The sequence below is a fragment of the Elephantulus edwardii genome, unplaced genomic scaffold (genome assembly GCF_000299155.1).
Source record: "Elephantulus edwardii isolate Elephantulus edwardi_28Jun2011 unplaced genomic scaffold, EleEdw1.0 scaffold00116, whole genome shotgun sequence".
NCBI lineage: Eukaryota > Metazoa > Chordata > Mammalia > Macroscelidea > Macroscelididae > Elephantulus > Elephantulus edwardii.
This window is the reverse complement of record NW_006399866.1, coordinates 10,596,360-10,617,053: the sequence shown is the minus strand read 5'-3', so window position 1 is coordinate 10,617,053 and position 20,694 is coordinate 10,596,360. Positions and strand designations below refer to the sequence as shown.

The following is a 20,694-nucleotide window of genomic DNA, read 5'->3' as shown; positions in this document are numbered from 1 at the left end:
GGGTTCCCCTGCTCACTGCCTTCTGTCTCTCCCCCATCGGGGCACTTTCCCAATCTCTCACGCACCAGCTATAGGATGCAGTCTGAGAACTACTTATATGGTCATCTTAGCAAACAGTAAATTATAATTAAAAACACTTATTTTAAAAAGCAAGGATGATAAGAAAAAAAATAAGATTTGCCATCTAGTCAATTTTGTGCTCAATGTTTGATAAGGAAGTTTGCTTTTTCCAAACTACATTTTCTGAGTTAAAAAAAATATCCTAAGCTTTAAAAAACCAAGTTCATCTGTGTACACTCAACACCTCAAACTTTCTTTGAAGGTACCTGGAGTGTTCATCTATACAAACAAGTCTTTAATTTCAGTGGTGTACTCGCAATTCTGAAAGATCAGACTTTTATACTTTGAATTAAAGGTACTCCCCCACCCCATTTCACAGACTTGGTGGCAAACACCGGGATGTTTTGAAGCTTCACTTTCATCTTGCTTTAATGAGTTACATAAGTGTGGAACATTATTGGTGAGTTGCTGCAAATTCCAAGAGTTTCTCTTGTTTACATCTAGCCAACATTAGCTCAGCAACTAGGTAGGTTTATTATATGGGTGCAAGGAAAGCCCAACCAATCTGGATGATCTGATTGGGAGAAGGCTCATTTTTATACACCTGCATCACCTCACATAATTTTACAAAGGATTTGAGGAAGCTTACACGAGCATATGATACAACAAAGAAAAATCAGGCCTGGAAAACATGAACATTTGTAAAATTTATGTGGGGAAAGTATCTGGATATACAGGTCAAATATGGATGCTAAGATTAAGCTATAAAATTAGGCTCTGAGCTTCCTGGCTGCTGAAGGAAGAAGGGAAACGTTCTGTTGCAAATGTTACATTATCTATGAGCATGTTAGCATCTTGGAAAAGCAGACAAAGCTTTTTAAGATAGTTATTGCTCTGGTATAGATTTATTTCCTTATTGAGACACCTATCAGCTTGTAAAACCCAGCTCATTTGTTTCTCTTCTTGTTCACTCTTTGGGACCTTAGGTAATAAATCCCCTCCCCAGGTGATTTCATCCATGTTCACAATGTCCTTTGTATAACTGGACTCTTGAGAAATATCATCAGTTCAGCTCTTTTTCCAGAGTGTCCAAATTTCCAATTCCCAATCTCTACCTGGAGGGCCCACTGGCCCTCAAAATGATCCAAACTCCAAATTATTACCTCACCTAGATGGCACCCTACACATTGTTCTATTTTTCTCTTTTAGTCCCAGGATAGTGTAAACAGTTAATACCCTCAGCTACTAATCAATAAGTTGACGGTTCAAGTCCACTCACAGACTTCAGGAGACAGGATTGGTGATCTACTTTCTTCTTTTGAAAAACTAGCCCTTGTCAGTCCAGTGGGTTAGCTTTATACGCTAACACACATGAGGTTGCCATCAGCTGGACTTAACTGGATAATAAGTAGTTTCTTTAATCATTATCCACAGCTACTCACAGTAGGTCTAAAGGTCTTTCCCAGACCTTCTCATTTCCCCTGTGAAATGGCTCCTACATTCATCTCTGCTCACTGTCACACTGCTTTAGCTCAGGCCTGAAACTGCTGGCATGGACCACATTTAGCTTTCAGTTCCTCCCCTGTTTCCTTCCTTCCAGTCTAACCTAATTCTCCTGGCCAGGAAGATTTCTCAAATGCAAATCAGATCATGACCTCTACTCAAAAACCTTTCCTAGCATCCATATTTGTGTAACTAGTGGCTGACTGCTTCTTTCACTAGACTGTAAGCTACAGGTGAGGGGGAACCGCGCCTGCTCTGCTCGACAGTGGACACTCAGCAGGATGTGTGGCATACGCAAGGGTTTCTCTGTGGGAAAGGAAAGAAAAGAGAAAAAGGCCTGGTTCCAGGCACACAAACCCTTCCCAAGAGGGCCCCACCTTTCCTTTTCCAGAGTCCCTTTTTTGTCACTTTCCCTCTCTCCCCCACACACCTTATGCTCTAAAACGCATTCCCTGATCACATGCCACCTCCTTCCCCACTTTCTTCTTTGCTTTTGCAAGTTCTACTCCTTCTGCCTGTACTGTCTTCCTTTCAAATGCAGGCCTCTGTGGGGCACTCACAAAGTGCCTTGTGTGCCCCCCGGGGGTTGGGGTGGTCTGTGACTGCTGTCCCCAGTGACCAGGCACTCTCCAGGCAGGGGTCCTGCCAGACCCATCTCCACCCTCCCTAGGATGGTGTAGAGTCCGGCACCCAGTAAGAAAGTTCAGGGATGTTGGTGAAGGATCACGGAATGAATTCAAGCCTTGTTTCTGCCAGGAGGGTCCTGTGGTCTTGGTGTAGCTGAGATATTGCTTGGACTGACTGTAAACGGAGTCTCTGAGGATGAAGCCAGGTAAATGACATTTGTGTCCAGCGAGGTGAGAGCTGCTCAGAGGAAAGGCACATTGGAGTTGTTAGTATTCTTTGGCCCAACAGTACCAGGAAGGAGAATTCTGCTGAGGGACCAATAAATTGAAGTGAACTTGCAACCAGATTTGAATGTGAGGGTAGCCTGAGGCACGATTTAGTGGTGGAAGGGCAGAAAGAATCACATCTTAGTGGAGACACTAACATTTTGGGACTGTTGTTACTTAGTGGAGGTGACATTCCCCTGGATCAGATGTCTGTACCATAAAAATGGGCAAAAGTTAAAGGGCATGGACACAGATAGGAAAGAGCTGGGAGAACTGTGACAATGGGGCTTTTTCTGAAAAGAGTTTGAAGAACAACATCAGGAGAAGTGTCTCTTAGGGATAGAAATAACTACTACTACCGTATGGCGTATGCTACAGGCATGGGGTGGGGATGGGGAAATGCTCCCCAGGACTCAGAAGAGGAAAAGCTAGTCCTCCTGAGAGGTGAGTGAGGGATTGAACCAGAAAACTTTTTGAGAAGTCAGTTAATTTCAGATTTATCTGTAAAGGTCAACAGGAGTTAGACAAGGAAATCCCCACCTGTTTAGGGACCTGTTCAGGACACCGGTGTGTCCTAATCCTATGGAGAGGCAGTCACATTTTTACCCAGAGTTGTGTGTACAGGTCCAAATGGCAACAAGAGCTACCCATTCTCTACCAAAATTACAGTAATAGTTTGCCTAATCCCTTCTGGAGCTCTGGGACAAGCCTTGTGTTTGCCATGTCATACTTCTTTTTACCAGTTTGCCAACTTGAATGCAATAGGAATTGAGTTAATTCTCACAGAGTAACTAAAGTGATATAAATGGCCCAAGGGTATATATAATAAATGGCAGAAGGAGGGTTTAAAACTGATGGAGTCTGAAGTCTACCTCCTGCCATCCGACACATGGTCTATCATAGACTCACTAGGCTTCTTTGAGGTCAGAGCTCTGTTCTCAGATATCTGCTGGAGAACAAGAGAGCTCTCTTTAGGGTCAGAACATCTCACAACCTCTGACTGTGATCTCCTGTTGAATCCTTCAGAGATAGGCAGCTCTGGGTGTAAGCAAGCCCTTAGGCAGGATCTTTGGACCACAGACCTCACATGAGGATATAAAACCATCCACACCAGTTTATCCATCCTTCTTTGTACAGTTGACATGGCTGCTACCATTCTTCTCCACAATGAAGACAAAGTATCTTGTTAATTCCCTCTTTTGCAAGAAGTGCTGATTTAGTTCTTCTATTAAGCTGATTAAACCTTTTGTCTTCTTAGGTGATACTCTAGGTTCTGGGACTACTGGCTGATAGAGACATTAATTCAAGAAAGCTGGGCCGTGAGCATTCAAGCTTAGATCACATTAGTGGAGTTTTCCATCTATGACCCGAAGGACAGTAAAACACAGCTGCTTAACCCTATCAAGGACTCTGTTATAAAAAGATGTTTTCCTCTTGGATTTTTTTTTTTTTTACATATGGAATCAATTGAAAGCTCCATCACTAATGAGTTGCATTTCTGTTAACAGGTGAAGCTGATGATTCCAAAGGTTTTTGATACTTCCAGAAATAAATGGCTTTATTCACAGCACTGTGGGTACTGGCATAAAAATAAAACTCCCCTCAGATTCTTCCAGCAACTTTCCTTGTGCTGTCGACCCACACATAAAAGATTAAACTCTTATTTTCTGCTTCATATTTGGTCTTTACTAAAATTTTATTTGTACACTTACATTACAATTTTAAGAGAAAAAGAAACATTATTTACAAAATGTGCTGCTTAAAACTTAAAGAACAGTAGTTTTGGAAGATTTATCCATTTTTTTTAAAAGCACCAACTATGTGCCTGACTCTGTTTTGAGGGAATAGAAAGACAAATAAAATACAAGTTCTAAAAGTGGTAATGAAACCTGGATGAGGGATGGGGAGTAGATGAAAGTAAAGATGCTAAAAGAATGGTAGAACACGGATATCTGTGGGAACTGGACAAATGGTTACTCTTTTGTTTACACTTTAAAAGTGAAATGAAAAGAATGTAAAAGTGAAATGAAAACAATAAAAATGAAAAATACAGTCCTAATTTCCAAGAGAATCAAGTCTAGTTCATGGAACAAATAAAACTGCCCAAAAGAGGGCCGATTTATCTTTCTATTTTGTAAAGGCAACGTTTTAAAATTTGAAAACATGTTTTTGTTATTTTAGGAAATCTGAACCCATTTAAAATAGTGTCACTTGATGGAAAGGAAACAGAAAGACCTAGACCTAACCTTTGACCCTGGCACATCCTAGCTATCTACATGTTCTTCTTGTTGTTGTGCACCATTGAGTTGGACCCTCCAGTGGGTTTTCAGAGAATAAACACAGAAGAGTGCTTATCTGTCTCCCTCAGAGCAGCTGGTGGATTTGAACCATAAGCCTTTGTGCTCACAACTTTTTATCACTAAGTGCTCCCTCTGTGATCTTTAGTGCTTTAACTGTGATAATTACTTATCTATGCCCCAAACGTGACAATTACATGCCACCTAATCTCACAATAAAATGGAAGTATCCGTGAAGTACTCTTCATAGTCCATGGTCCACAGCACATTTCAACAACCATTTTCCTTCAGGGTTTCCTTGGATCTTCCCAGGGCTGGCTGCATAATTTGCTAGACCTTTTGCAAAATGAATATATGGGAACAGCTTGTTTAAAAAGTAAAAAAAAAAAGTTATTGTAATTGCTGTCAATAAGTTGTATATCAGAAAAAAAGCAGAAGAGGCAAAACTTGTGTGATAGATAATAATAAAAGAGCAGCCGCTGAGGCTGCTTAAGTACAGCTAAACACCTACTGGGTTTTGGTGTCTTGGTATGGAAGTTTAGGGTTCTAGTTTCATGGAGCATCTCAGTTAAATGACTTATTATTGTGTATAATGCTTCTATCTCCTACTTTGAGAGAAGTCCTCAGAGGTCTTAAAAACTTTCAAACAGCCATCCAAGATACCACAACTGGTCTCTTATTTGTCTTGAGCAAAAAAAAAGGAAAGATAGTTAAGAACAAGGGAAGAAATTTGATATATGGCTAATTGCCTTCATAAACATGGTCCTCTTTGCCATGAGACCAGAAGAACTGGATCTTGCCTGGCTACCATTACAGAATGTTTTGATGAAAGATTCATGATCAAAAGGGAGAAAATTCAGAACATAAGTTCAAATTCCTAAGGAATCTATACTTTTTGAGAACAATAAAGGCTGGAAAAAGAGCTCTTGGGGGTTAATGAGTAATGCCTGCTAATGAGAAGGTCAGCAATTTGAATCCATTAGCTGCTGTAAGGGAGAAAGATGGGTATCTTCTATAAAGATTTATAGTGTTGGAAACTTGATGGATGGTCCTTATGAGTTGAAACTCACTCCACTGGCAGTGAGTAGTGAAGGCTGGTTAAACTCCCCTGAATCTACCATCTGAGATAATTTTAAACCCTAAATCAAAAGTATCCCCTCAGGTCTTCTAAAAACAATAGTTAAGCTTTAACTAGTAATTAAGGCTTGCCTTGAGCACTGAGCTCTTTTAAGAACTATCCATATGGAATCAAATTGACACAGCAACTGCAAAGATCAGACAGGAAACTTAGGGAACAGTGAATTTATGCTAATAGGAAGGAATAATTTGAAAAAATGAGGGTATGAATGGTTGCAAAACATGAAGAATGCAGCCAGAGCCACAGACAATAGTTGCTGAGCTGGTGTATCTTCTCAACAATAACCCAAAAGGAGAGAGGGGGTTGAAGAGAGGAAAGAAAAAAAGCTACCTTAGCCAGATTAGTGGATGGATGAGTACAGTGAGAATTTGATGAGATGTTGTGACAAATGAGATTAAGTATAATATTATATAACAAAACCTATATGAATGACTAAAAGAAAACCAATTTTTTAAAAAGTAGGAAGAGAGAGTATCATTAAGGTATTAAAGTGCTATATTAAACTATAAAGTTTTCTACTTTCTTCTTTGATCTCTTTCTAGATTGGTCATGTTGAGCTTTTTATTTGTTATTTAATTTATTCTAAGGAAAAAATAAGGACTCTGGCACCCTACTGGTAAGAAGTTGCACTTCCAACCTAAAGGCACTCAATTTGAATCCACCAGCTGTTTCATGGGAGAAAGACTGGCAGTCTCCTCCTGTGCGATTTACAGCCTCTGAAAACCTGCTGGAGGGTTAGCTGTGAGTTTGTTCCAACTCTATGGCACCTAACAACAAGGGGAAAAAAAAATTTAAAATTATTGGCATGAATGTCAAATTTGTTTGTTCTATTAAACTGCAAGAATTAGTGCACTCAACTAGCATGAGGGATTTATTTTGTAGTATGCACCTGCACACACATTTTGTTCTCTGACAGTGAATATGCTGCACAATAAATTGAACTATCTTTGTTTCTCTTTGTGACACAAGTACATTCTACTCATTCTCCCAACTTTTGGCTTACTGATAGAGAAATTATGTTTGCTCTATCTTTTCCTTTCCTTGTGTACCATCATTTCCAGAATAAGAGGCTGGCTAATAAAAGCAAACCCAATGTTTTTGAGGCAATTCCAACTACTGGCAACCACACATGTTACAGAGTAGAACTGCTCACACAGGGAAGTACAACAAGCAAGAAAGGATATGATGGGGTTCCTTTGTAATCTGTATTTCTTAGAACAGCCCCACTTACTTTCTGCATTTGAAACAAGGTCTGGTTCTAATGGAAAGTATGCAACGGACAGCCTCCACTTGCTTAGCTGACACCATTATTAGCATGTTCACCTTGTTCTCAGTTTGAGTCTCACTAACCTCCCCCCATAACAGTCCTCCAGAAATATGTGCTCAGGGGGTATGTAAAGTTACATTCAGTTGTGGCAGCAGGGACCATGTGTATGCTCTCTTCTTGTGTGCATGTTCCATCGCCCCACTGGATATCACTTACAGAACACAAAATCAAAGATAAAATTATTTTGAAAAAATCAAGATGGCGACAGGAGCACATTAAACCCAGGGCAGGCCAGTCTGAGCACGGAGCTCTGGGGAACCACACTAGTCATGTGCTTGTGAGGCTGGCCTACATCTCATGCTTCTTTAATTTTTTCTTTTTTTTGTGTTAAAATAGATATAAGTGAAAGTTGCCATTTTAACGGCACAGTTTAGTGGCATTAATGACCTTCACCATGCTGTACAGCCATCACCAGCTATGCATTCCAGAACGCTGGTGTCAGCACGTGGGGAAGAACTGTAGCTGCCTGAGCACAAAGGCAATCACCATATGTCTCCCACCAGCTCACTGTAAGTCAGTCACAAAACAGAAACAAAGCCCCATGAATTACAAATTCCCATTGTCCTCTTCCTGGCCACTGGGACCCTCTAATCTACTGTCTGTCTTTAAAATTTGCCTGTTCTAGATATCTGATATAAGTGCACTAATACAGTGTTTGTCCTCTGTGGTTTCACTTATTTTCAAAGTTGATCCATGTTATTGCATGCGTCAGAACTTCTTTTCTCATTAAGGTTAAATAATATTCCATTGTGTATACATATCACATTTTGTTTATCTCTTCCTCCGTTGACAGACACCGTGTTGCTTCCACATTTTGGCTGTTATGAATAATTCTGCAATGCACATTGGTGTCTAAGTTTCTGTTTGTAATTCTGCCTCTAACTCTTCTGAGTATATATCTCGGAGTGGAATTGCTGGGTTGTATGGTAATGCTATGTTTAACTTTTTGTGGAGCTGCCAACTGCTTTAGAACTGTTTACCATTTTAACATTCCCATCAGTAATGTATTAGGGCTCTAATTTATCCATGTTCTCATCAGCATTTCTTATTTCCCTTTTCTCTTCTTATTAGAGCAGGAAGTGCTCACTCATCAATGTCAAGAAATTTGGAAGCTAGCTAGCTACTGGTAAACTGACCGGAAGAGATCCATATTTATGTCCATTCTAAAGAAAGATGATCCAACAAATTGGAGACATGAATAAGGAATATCATTAATACTGCATGGAAGTAAAATTTTACTGATGATAACTTTAAAATGCGCAATAGTATTTTTACTGGGAACCGCTAGAAATTCTTTCCAGAGTCAGAAGAAGTTGTGGAATGAAGATTATCATTGCTGACATCAGATGGACCTTGGCTGAAAACAAGAAGATCTCAGTTCTCTGTGTTTTATTGATCGTGCAAAGGTATTTAACAGCATCAACTGTAACAAATTATGCATAACATTATAAAGAGCAGGAATTTTTATATTATTATGCTCAAGAGACTGAAGTTGAACACAAGGATATTTGTGGTTTAAAAATCAGGAAAGAGGTGTATTAAGGTTGTAGACTTTCATCATATTTATTTAATCTGTTGGGCAAATTACTTGAAAATCTAGATTATCTGGATTGGAGGAAGATTTATTAACAACTTGAGATAAGGATAATACAAATTTTCTTGCTGAAAGCAAAGATGAAATGAAGCATTTATTGATGGAGATCAAAGATTACAACCTTCAGTATGATTATACCTTCAATGTAGACCCACAGGAGAAGGACGGCTAATCTCTTCCCATGTGGTTAACTACCTCTCACAACCCACTGGGGGGTCAGCTATGAGTCGGTTTCCAACTCTAAGTATACAACAACAACATAAAGAAAACAAGAATCATCACAAATGGACCAATAAGCAACATCACAATAAATGGAAAAAGACTGAAGTTGTCAATGGTTTAATTTTACTTGGATCCACAGTCAATACCACTGGAAGCAGCAAGTAACCTATTGCTTTGGGCAAATCTGTTGCAAAAGACTTCTTTAAAGAGATCAAAATCAAAGATGTCACTTTGAGGCTGAAGGTGTGCCTGACCTAAGCCATGGTATTTTCAGTCACCTTTTCTGTATGTGAAAGCTAGTCAGTGAATAATGAAGACCAAAGAAGCCTTTGAATTATGGTGTTGATGAAGACTATTGCATATATCGTGGACTGATAGAAAAAAAAGGACACATTTATCTTGGAAGAAGTACAGTCAGAATGTTCCTCAGAAGTGAGGATGGAGAGTCTCTGTCTCACGTACTTTGGACACGTTATCAGGAGAGACTCATAGATGGAGAAGCACATCAAGTGTGGCAAAACAGAGGGGAAGCAAAAAGGAAGAATCTCAATGAGATGGATTGACACAGAGACCGAAACAATGGGCTTAATGACCACAGAGAAAGGCAGAGGACTGGGCAGAGTCTCATTCTGTTGTGCCTTGAGTTGTTGTGTTGGAGCTAACAACAACAGACTAATGACTTTCAGCATCTTTTTATATGCTTGTTGGCCATTCATTTATCTCCTCTGGAGAAATGTCTGCTCAAGTCTTTGGTTCTTATTTTAAAAATTTAAATAACTTATTTGAATAATGATTTTAACAAAAGTTTACAGCAAAGTTAGATTTTCATTCATTCATTGTTGCATGTTTTACTCTCTCTCCCTCTCTTCCTCTTCCCCAAGTTAACTTTTTTTTAAAAAAAATATTAGTTTATTTACATAATTTTTATTGGGTTATTTGTTTTCAAATTTTAGAAGTTCTTTATAGAGTTCTTAATTTTCTGGATATTAAGTCCGTGTCAGAGAAAGGCTTTATAATTATTTTCTCCCATTCTGTGGGTTCTCTTTAGAGTCTCTTGATAGTGTTCTTTGGTTCACAAAAGCATTTATTTTTCAAAAAGCAAACAAACAGTAAACAGAGTCTCAACTAACAGATTCTCTATGGGGAAATGCTTACCTAAAGTTTTTAACTTAAAGAAGTCTAATGTGTCTACTTACTGGTTGGTTGCCTATGCTTTGATGTCATTTCCTTCTAACTTCACTGGTCAAGTACTTGACAGGCAACTTGGCTGGGTATCTCAGGTGGCTACTCTGTCTAGAAGGACAGAATCACTTCGGGCAAGTTCATGACATTCCCCCAGTTGACTTTCCTTGTTCCTTTCCACACTCACTTCCTCCTCCACAGATTCTAGACTGTCCACACACTCCAATCATTTTCCAGACTCTCACTCCCCTGATCACTTCTTTGGCTTCCTCCTTCATGCGACATGTGAGAAAGTGGCTCTGTTTCTCCTTGGTGTCTCTGTATCACTGTACTGCAAGCTTCTGGATGGAAGGTTCTTATCTATTCTCTGCAGTCTCTTGGGGACTCTGCTCAGAGTTTGGGTACAGTAAGCATCTGCTGAGTCATTCCAGAAAGAGGTAGATGGATCAGTGGGATGGGACACATGGTTGGCTTCAATTTCTCCCTTGCTTCCCTGTGTGCTATTCTTTGGACAAATTAAGACAAATGGCTGTCCGTTCCCTCTTTCTCATTACCTGAAACATGGGACGAATACTTTGTACCTCATGGAAGGATTAACTAGAGATGAAGGGCATAGTGCAGTTTAGTAGTTCTCAACCTTGATTATGCAGTTGAATCACTAAGTACTCTTTATTAAACCTGATTTGGCCATAGCAGTTTCTAAAACTCCTGAGCTGACACCGAAGTAGCCAAGGCTGAGAACCACTGGAACAAGTGAGGTCACTAACGTAGATCAGATCAGTTAGTATGAGTTTCTTGCAAATTTAAGATTTAGTCTGCCTTGAGCATTGAGCTCTTTAAAAGAATTATGTATATGGAATCAAATTGACAACATCAACTGAACATTTTGATGAGAAGCTTAGAGGGAAGTGAGTTTATTTTAATGGCAATGGAATAATTTGGAAAAGGATAGTGGAAATGGTCATACAACTTGAAGATTATAATTAATGTTGACTTGTACATGTAGAAACTGTTGAACTGATGTATGCTGTGCTGTATTTTTAGAAATAAGTTTAAGATTACAGAAAAAAGTTATATTTTAGGATAAAAGAATTTTAAGGCTAAAGAAACAGAATCAAGCTGGGGAATCTGGCCTCATTTATCACCAGCAGTCATATTCTGGTTGCATTTTGTTTACCTAATTCCTAGTCATTAATAAAACACCTAAGTCATTGGTCCAAGTGCACTATAGCCAAGAGCCTTGCTGTTCCCTCCCCCGGGTGCCCAGTATTGGCTTCATCTACCACACAGAAATCACATGGCACGTAGAGTATGAAGGTGACACCTCCATCTCCACTGAGCACAAAGGGATCAGAAGAAGGCACTCCTGCTCTGGGCCTCTGTACCACACCCAGAGCTGGTAGGATTGGTCTGTGCTGGTCAGGAGGGCTTCTCCTCACTAGGTGAGCTGTGTCAGCTGCCAAGGAAGCAGGGTGAATCCCCCGCCAACATAGAAAAGGCTTAGCATGGTGTCCAGTCAAGAGAATGCCAAATGCTTATTTCCTGGAAGGAGGAAGAGAGTCGGGACAGCAGGATCAGATGATAACGACTTTAGGCGAGCCAGAGAAGGCCTGCTTTCAGGCGGAAGGAAGCCAACACCAGCTAGCACTTGTCCTGGTTCAGCCAGTCTGCCTGCTTTCCCTAGTCATCCCTAGGTGTTGTATGCCATTAAGTCAGAACTAACCCACAGCTGACCCTCCAGCGGGTTTTCAGAGGCAGTTGTTACATAGGAGGAAATTGCTCACCTTTCTCATGTGAAGTGGCTGGGATTCAAACACATGCTTCTGGGATTGCAGTGAAGCTTTACACCACTAGGCTACTAATGTTCCGAGCTGAGCCCTCAGCAAATATTGGAGACAGACAACTCTTCTCCAGTTTACAGATAAGGAAACCCAGACAGGGTAGGCATTTTGTCCAAGGTCAAAGCGTTCAAGGGTCTTGATGACTCTCATGTCTGAATATGTTCTTTCTTTATCCTAAAACTCACAGTATGGAAGGGCCTGGGTGACCAGCAGTCCCAGGACAACCAGAGTGAGCTTGGGGAGGTGGGCTGCTGCAAAGCCTGTTCACAGACAGTGACTTAGGCAGGGCTAGGTGGCAGGACCAAGACAGCTCACGAACCACTTGTGCACCAGAAACAGGCTTCCAGCCTGGGCCCTTGTCACTATAACAAGGTATAAACAAAGAATCAATGTCTCATTGCAGGCTGGCTCACTGTTAGGAAGATTTAAGTTTGGGGAAATGTGGGTGTCCAACGAGTGCAGCTCTGTGATGTGGAGGGAGCAGTGACAGCCGGCTGATAGTATATGCCGAGCCTGGCCAGCTGATTGGGTATTGACAGAGGCCCCACATACACTTGCTAGATTACAGTAAAGACATTCAAATCACAGGCGCATCGGCCCACGCCTTGGCCCCTCTGTGCTGGAGGCCCCTTCCTTCTGCATTAACCGAGACAAACAGGGAGAAGTCAGGAAATTCTGATTAGCGCAAGAATGGCAGATGAGATGGGAGGCCTGTGGAAGCTGAGGAGGCACAATGAAGTTGGTCTTCATGCATACTAGCTTAAAATTTTCTTCCCATAAGAAATGCAGATATGAGAGCTGTCTCTAAAAGAAAAGCAGGTGCAGTGATTAAACCAACTCCTGTTTCCTGGGCACTGACCCTAAGCTGGGTTTGTTTTACATGCATTATGTCACTTGGCCTTTAAGACAACTCCATCAAGTATTATTATTTATTATTATTATTATTCTCTCCATTTTACAGATAAAGAAGTTGAGGCTCAAACAGATGAAGTCATTTGTCTAAGGTCAATAGCAGAGCCTGTCTGAGGCCAAGTAGGTTTGGCCAAGGAAGGTCATTGTAACACAATATTATTTCTCTTTGATTGAGAGAAGTAACAAAAAGAGAGTATTTGACATATCAGCTGCCAGGTGGGGTTGCTCTAGTAATGTTTCCAAGAGATGGACTGTGGCTCCGTGATGAAAGGAAGAACTTTGGAAAAACAAGTCCGAGTTCTGGCTGCACTGCATTCTTGCAGAAACCAGTTCACCTCTTGGAACCTGTTTTCTCATATATGAAATGGACAAAATAATATTTATCCATAAGCTGTAAGGCCCCAGTGACATTATTCTCAGTAGGCCCATGCAGCAGTAGCTACTTAAAGTTCTCACTGGGGGAGAGACGACTGTCCCAGGGCCACCACAGGGACAGTAATCTCCCAGGTACGGTACGGACATCAAATGAGGGGACATGCTGAACTCTCAACCTCAACGTCATTAGCCCATGGCAGAATTTGTCACTAAAGAGAAATAGATTCTGGTTTTTAACACAATGTTTATTACATTCCAAAGTCCCAAGAAAAAGGTGCCAAATGAATTTGGGACAAGAGTTTCAGATTCCCAAGAGAAAAGAACAGCAGAGAGAGGATGTTGGAGAGCATAGAATTCTGAAGTCGTGCTGGATCCCTGGGAAAAAATACAAAGAAACCTGAAAAGTCATAAACAAGAAAACTAATATTGGCTGCAGCAGCGAGAAGAGGAGACTGACAGCCCAACAGGCAAAAGGACACAGAGACAGACTTGAGAAACACAGATGAATCTGTAGGGATGAAAGATCTCAACCCTCTAACGAAGGCAAGGAGAAGGAAGACGTGCTAAACCTCAGCTTTTTAACTGACAAGATGGGAAGGTGTTGAGCCAGAAGAATCTTTGAGGTGTTTTCTGGCACTTGAGTGTGCTCTCTGAGACATAGACAAGGCCTGTCTTTATAAGGTCTTCTGAGACCAGAGAAACATGCCATAATGTGAAGTCCTCCACAAAAAGGTGGGGACAAGAGAAAGAACTTGAGCCACCTCCCACTTACGAGGTCTGCGACAAAGGGAAGCCCGTCAGTTCTTTGAAACCGTTTTTCATTTGCAAAAGGAGGAAGATAATTCTGACTTTACAGGGCTGTATGTATCAACAGAGTGATTCTTGCAGAGTACTTAGTTCAGGGTTTGATTACATTGGGAAGGGGAGTGAAAAAATATCACTGTTCCACCTCAATAAGTAGTTCTAGTGCAAAGCACAGTTCAAATGATTCTTGTGGCCAAATGATTCTCCAGTGGCCTTGTCTTGATAGGTCATGTTCAGCGGAAGGAAAACTGTGACATCGAGCAAGAAGAAAAGTTGCCACTGTCTTCCGAAGAGCACAGGCCATGGGCTGGAGCCCGCCCGGTGCTGGGATGTAGGCTTAAGGGCCCTATTTGTGGTTGAAGGCCAGATCCTCATAGTAACCCTATTCTTAACGATTCTTTAACTGAATTTCACAGACTAGCCTACTGAAGCCTAGGAAGGGGAAGTGACTCAAGACCACAGAGCTATCGAGATATCTGATGTTACCTTTGGTCTGACCTCAAAGCCTGGGCTCTTCCCACAGTGAATTCCCTTGGCCCTGGAGCACACTCAGTTGCCCAAACACATTTTTCCTCTGGGTTTCTAAGAAATCTGAGCTATAAAAAAAGTGCTTTTCCACGCACTGTATTTCCAGTCCTAGGAGTGTATAAACAGACAAGGTACTGTTTGGGTACTTAAAGAAAGCTCAGTATAGCCCACAGCTTCCTAACAGGGAGGCAAGTGAGCCTCTCTAAACCTCAGTTTCCTCATCTGTAAATTAGGAACATTACTACCTCATATTGTAAGATTTATGAATAATAGTATTCATCAAAGTACCAAATACTAAAGGGCTCTAATGGTGTAGGCTGTAGGGTATTGTGCTTTTAGCCAGAAGGCTGTCCTTCTCTGGTGGTTCGAATCCATCAGTGGCTCTGCAGGAAGAAGACGGACAATGCTCTCCTATTAAGGTTCACAGCCTCAGAAACCTGGAGGCAGCTCACCATGAGCCAGAACCCACTCAATGGCAGTGATTGAGTGAGTACTGAGTAGCAGACAAACACACCATTCCTGGTCTTCAATGGAAACTAACATTCTTGTCTTTTCAGGTGTCTTTTGGGAGCTAGCTTGATACTCAGTGTGAAACCTTTTGTACTCTTCATTTAACCAATGGCTACAACTCTCGCTGGGAGGAGTAACACTCTCAGGTGGGGAGAGGATCCAAGGAAGGCTGTACAGAGGAGGTGATAAAAAAGTCAAGGGTCCAGAGCAGCTGCTTGCTTTATGGAAAAGCAAGAGAAGCGTCAGGGCAGAGGAACAGGTGTGGAGAAGCCAGAGCTACACTTGCCAGGTTAGGGGCTGCCGATGTGGATTCTCTCCTCTATCTCTGGGATGCCACACCCTCTGAACGCACAATTGCCAAAGATGCAAAACACAACCACCACACACGTTAATGGCTCTCTCCTAAGCAACTTCCTCCAGTCCTGAATGAAACCTCGTAGGGTGGGAGGATACCATTCATATGGAAACTTAAAGAATAATAATCATTTACCCATTTACTGACTGGGCTACTCTTAATAGTCAACATGTTACTCCCCTTCCTACAATCCTGCTGTATCCATCATGGAGAAGAGCATGGGGCTGGAGAGAAGTCCTCTAAGGTGTGAGCCCTGCCTACGTCGTCAATCACAGCCCCTCATTTCATCACACGGAGTCCTTTACTGCTTTCCGCATTGGTCAATGGAATTGCCTTTGCATGGAACCATGCTCCCAGCCAGGAAGTCCTTTCCTCTGCTTTCTTTCAGGCCAAAGGAAGTTCCTTTGCTCCTCAAGATTTAACTTAGGCACAGCTGTCCAAGGAAGCTCTCCTGAGCCTTTTTTCTGCGTGGGCCTCAGTTACATCTTTCTTCTGTGTCCATAACCCTGTGCTCCCCTCAGCTATCGCATTTATTTCTACCGCTCAATCTGCTTCCAGAAAGCTTATAGCTAACCCTCAAACATCCTCCGCACAAACTCCAATGGTGCAGTCAGAATTGATTCAATGGCAATAGGTGTCATTTTGGTTATTGCTCATGCCTGGTTACTGTTTCTTTCCTAAAGGTAGGTTCCTGAGATCTTAGCTGCTCCTAGCACAGTGCCTGGGCCAGAGCAGGCACTCGGATGCTCGCTGAATGAATTATTCTCCTGCAGATAAGAAACCAGGAGCATTTCTGAGGAGGAGGTAGACAGGCTGGAAACCAAGGCAGACTGACTGGGGCTCGGGTGCGGTGTAGTTGAAGAGAATGGAACGTGAGTGTGCTGGGAGGGGCAGAGGAGGGAGGCAGGAGTCAGGGAACACCATCTAATTAGACCACATGTGCAGAGCAGCATCTGGCTCAAAGCACAGCAGTTTACACCGCTCCTGGAGTTGTCGTGGAGACAACCACATGACCAGCCTGGAGCTGAGACTCAGGGGCAGCAATCCAGATGCACTCCTAACATATTCTGACAGAGAGCAGATGGGCAGCTATTTGCAGGGCCAAAAAATGCCAACTCCGCTCCCCTCCAGACCTGCGTGCCCTCACCGATCATTTTCATCTTGTAAAGTCATTCTTATCTGCCCTGGAACCACCAGTTCCTCTAGTGTAGGAATCAGTGTGAAAGCTGCTATTTTCGTAGTTCCCCAACCATCACAACTTCCGGCCTTTTCCTGTGGGTGAGGAAATGTCACCGTCTTGAATGAAGGGATCCACGATGGCCAGGATCCATTGCCACAAGGCTCTCCCTCACCTCGGCCTCCATTTGAAGTGTCTAAATCCTTCCTCCTGCTGGCCCTATTTACCAGATCGAGGCCTGAGCAAGGCTGTGCAGAGCTTGGAGGACACACACATCCAGAGCTGACTCCTGAGCTCCGAGGCTAATGTGTATGTGCTCTGGGCATACACTTGACCTTTGTAAGCTCACTTCTCTGTAAAATGCAGTTGGTAGCACTTACTTTCACAGAATTGCGACAAATACCACATTAAATTCTTATAGAAAAGTCCTGGAAATTATAAAACTATAAATGCTAGCTTTTATCAGAATGATATCTTTCTTCTAAAGAGTCTCAGAAAATTTAAGCAGAAAGCTCCCAGGAGCACAGTAGCAGGAAAATGACAAAATCTTAGATTCTTTACAAAATTACACTTTATTATTCACATGAATGGCTAATGTCTCTGATTAATGTCCTTGGTGCAACAGGAAAACCCCTGGCCTTATAGAATCAGCCTAAGATTTGAATTCTGGATATGATGCATTTTATCAGGGATCTTGGGCAAGTAACTGAACACACTTGAACCTCAGTTTCTTCACCTATAAGATGGCAATCACTACTTTTATCTCCAATGATACAGTAGGAACACAACAAATGTCAGTTCCAGCTCTCTTCTCTTTGTTCATTTAACTGAGTCAGTAAGACTGAGATAAAGAAAGAGCATCATGAAAGTCAAGGGACCTAGGTTGAACCCCACTTACAGATGGGGTGATTTTGGGAAGGTGCTCATCCTCTCTGAGCCTCTGTTTTCTTTTGTACAAGGAAGGTAATAATGAATCCACCTCACCCTCTTCTTGTGAGGTTTAATGGAAAAGATGAATGTAAAGCAGTTAGTATCCAATGGAGGATTGTCACAATTAACTTCCTAACACTTACCGGAGAAACTCCCCAACTCTTTTGGGAATAGGTGTATACTTTTCATGCGGGTCTAGCCTAGGGCACAGAAACCATGTTGTCTTAGGAGGAATGTGCGTCCTTTATTTGCTGTCTGCAGAGCCAAGGCAGAGATGCTCCACACTGGCGGCTGGGCTGCTGAGGCGCACATCAGGACAGGCATCGGCCCAGGGCTGGGCCTGACGCATGGATGGCATGTGGGGCAGTGTGTACAGGTGCAGCAAGGCCTATTTATAAAGCACTACAGGGGTTCCCGCTGCTGCACACATGCCTGCCAACGCAGGTGTGGGGAAGGCCTGGCTAAAAATATTGCTAACGTGGGTTTGCTGTCACCCAGCAGAGACTAATGATTGTTTTAAGTAAATATTAATTATAAGAGTCACCTAGATAGAGTGCCAGAGTAGCATGAATATTCCTAAAGCTACATACGTAAGTGAAGTGATCATGTAGGAAGACAACTTTGTGACTCCTCCAGGGAGTTATTTAATGGCTGGCAGACTCTAAATATTTGGGGGATTTCTGGTTAAGGAGCTTGGTAAGTGTCTTAAGATGAAAGCTATATAAGGGTTTCATTAGTTACGGGATAATCTTTTCCACATCTAATAGCCATTGCAATCCTACTGGCCCAGTTACTATGAAAAACGGTCACAATGGCACATACAACCCAGACGTGGCCTAAGGCTTGGCATACTGGCTGGCAAGCATCTTGTGGCCCCACAGCCTAACATGTCTGTTACTAGTCTTCAATGGTGTTATGGTTCTAGTGTTGGTGGGCTACTTCCTGCTGGGTGTGTTCCTTTCTGCCCTGAGCCTGTTTTCTTCTGTAAGAAGCTAACATTAGTTGAATACCTTGATCAATGGTTTTTAAATCTGGCAGAGGAAGGAGGCTCATCTAGACTCATCTTTTTCTCTTCTTTCTTTTTTTTTTTTTAAGAGTTCTGATTACTGGGTCATGGTTCAAAACTTTATAAAGCTCTTAGATGATTCTAAATTATTTAGGGTCCTGGAGAGGGAAGACGTGGTGGGGTGGTGGTGGAGTATTAACAAGAGGAACAAATCTCTAGGTGCTTACTGTGTTTCAGCCACATTTCTAAATGCTCTGCATGTATGCATTTATTTAATCCCAACAAGATCCTTGTGGGGTAGGTGTTGATGTTACCCTTATTCTACAATCAGGAAACTAAATACAGAAATGTTAGGTAACTCGCTCCGGTTCAAAAGCCAGGGTTTGAAGCCAGGTGGTATTGCTCAGGTCTGTGTGCTGATATAATATACCCTGCCTGACCCTGACTTTATAATTTGAGAGGGAAATATCTGTTCTCTTTCCCATCCCTCGAGTGGAAGAACTTTCCAACAGAAGATACTTATGAAGAACCTTGCACACAGTGGGTAGTCGATACATGAATGAAATCACTTGGCACTTTTACATAGGTTGTATCTCAAAATATTCTAGGCAAGCTGGTATCACAATCTTCCATTTTCATGTGAAAAGATCAAGATAAGATGGTCAGTGAAACTTACAGTCACTTCAGTAGTGAGTAATGGGGCTGGGACTGGACTCCAAGCCTGAACTTCTCATTTGTCTACTATAAGGCTAATGGGAGGGAGCTCTGGTGGGCCTAGAGGTAAGAAAATATACTACAATCCCAAAAGCATGTGGTTTAGATCTACTCAGGAGAAAGATGAGCAATCTCCTTTTGAGCAATTTACTGCTTATGAAAACCTGCTGGAATGTCAGCTATAGTTCGGTTCTAAACAACAACAACAACAACAACAACAACAACAACAACAACTACTACTGCTGCTGCTGCTGCTGCCGCCACCACCAGCACCACCACCACTAATGAGATGTAGCCAACTTGTGTTCAACAAGATAAAGGATTTAAAGAGCATGAGACCTGTTATAAACTTTCCCAAATCTTTTTGATGGATTCAGACCCTCTCAAAGTAATACGCTTCAAAGGCAAAGGATTCAATAAACATATACTTACTGAATGTAAAAACATGAATTAAGATTCAAAATTTAAGGTTGTACAAAAAGAGCAGGAACTCTGAAGAATCTTTTTAAGCTGCTGGCTCTACCACTGGGGTGCACAGAAAACAACAGTCTAAGGCAAGGCCAAAGCATTCAGCGGTCAGTGCCTCCGATTGTGATTTTTAAGCAGTTGGATCCAAAACTAATTTGGCTCCTATCCTCTGTGCTCAAGTCCCTTCTCTGATAGGCAAGGCTGGAAGAGAAGCAGTAGGACTGCATGGGATCCAGGCAGCCTAAACCCAGGTAATTCCACAGAAATCCATTGTGAAAATCCTAACCTCTGTTGTCATAGTCACATTATTAAGTCTTCAAAAGCCTTTTGGAAGTTGTCAGGGGATGAGTACCCAGGGGATGGGCTGAAGTCTGAGCCTGGGGGCACCACAGTGCCTGTGACTTCTAGCCATTTCCTGCCTGAGGCTAGCCCATGAAATAAGGGCTGCAGGGTTCCCAGAAAATGGCATCCCCCTTCCAGTACTACTGTGAGCAAGTGTGTCACCTTTGTGAATATCAAATCACCATGATTGTCCTTCCGCCAAACAACAGCAGCAGTGGCAGTAGCAGTGACCATTTAGAGAGTGCCCGCTAAGCACAGTCTAACAGTCTTCATTCTAGTTAGGGATGTACAGGCTGAATTGTTTAGGGGAAGTATACTGATGCCTGTAACTTACTCTGACATGCGTAAAAAAAACCTGATGCACCAACGGAGGGAAAACTATGTGATAAAACAAGTAAAATTAAATGTTAACAGTACAAATCTAGGTGGTAGGTTTAAATTCAGCATAAAATCTTTTCAACTTGTTCACATACTTGAAAATTTTTATAGTAAATATGCCAGAGACAAAACCCACCA

The 20,694-nt window shown here is 41.9% G+C and overlaps 1 protein-coding gene across 1 annotated transcript in view; it reads right to left on the bottom strand.

Moving 5' to 3' along the window:
* The window catches only part of DENND1A (DENN/MADD domain containing 1A), a 311,879-nt gene that overhangs the window by 81,892 nt on the left and 209,293 nt on the right, over positions 1-20,694 (bottom strand). The gene's annotated exons all lie outside the window — the stretch shown is intronic.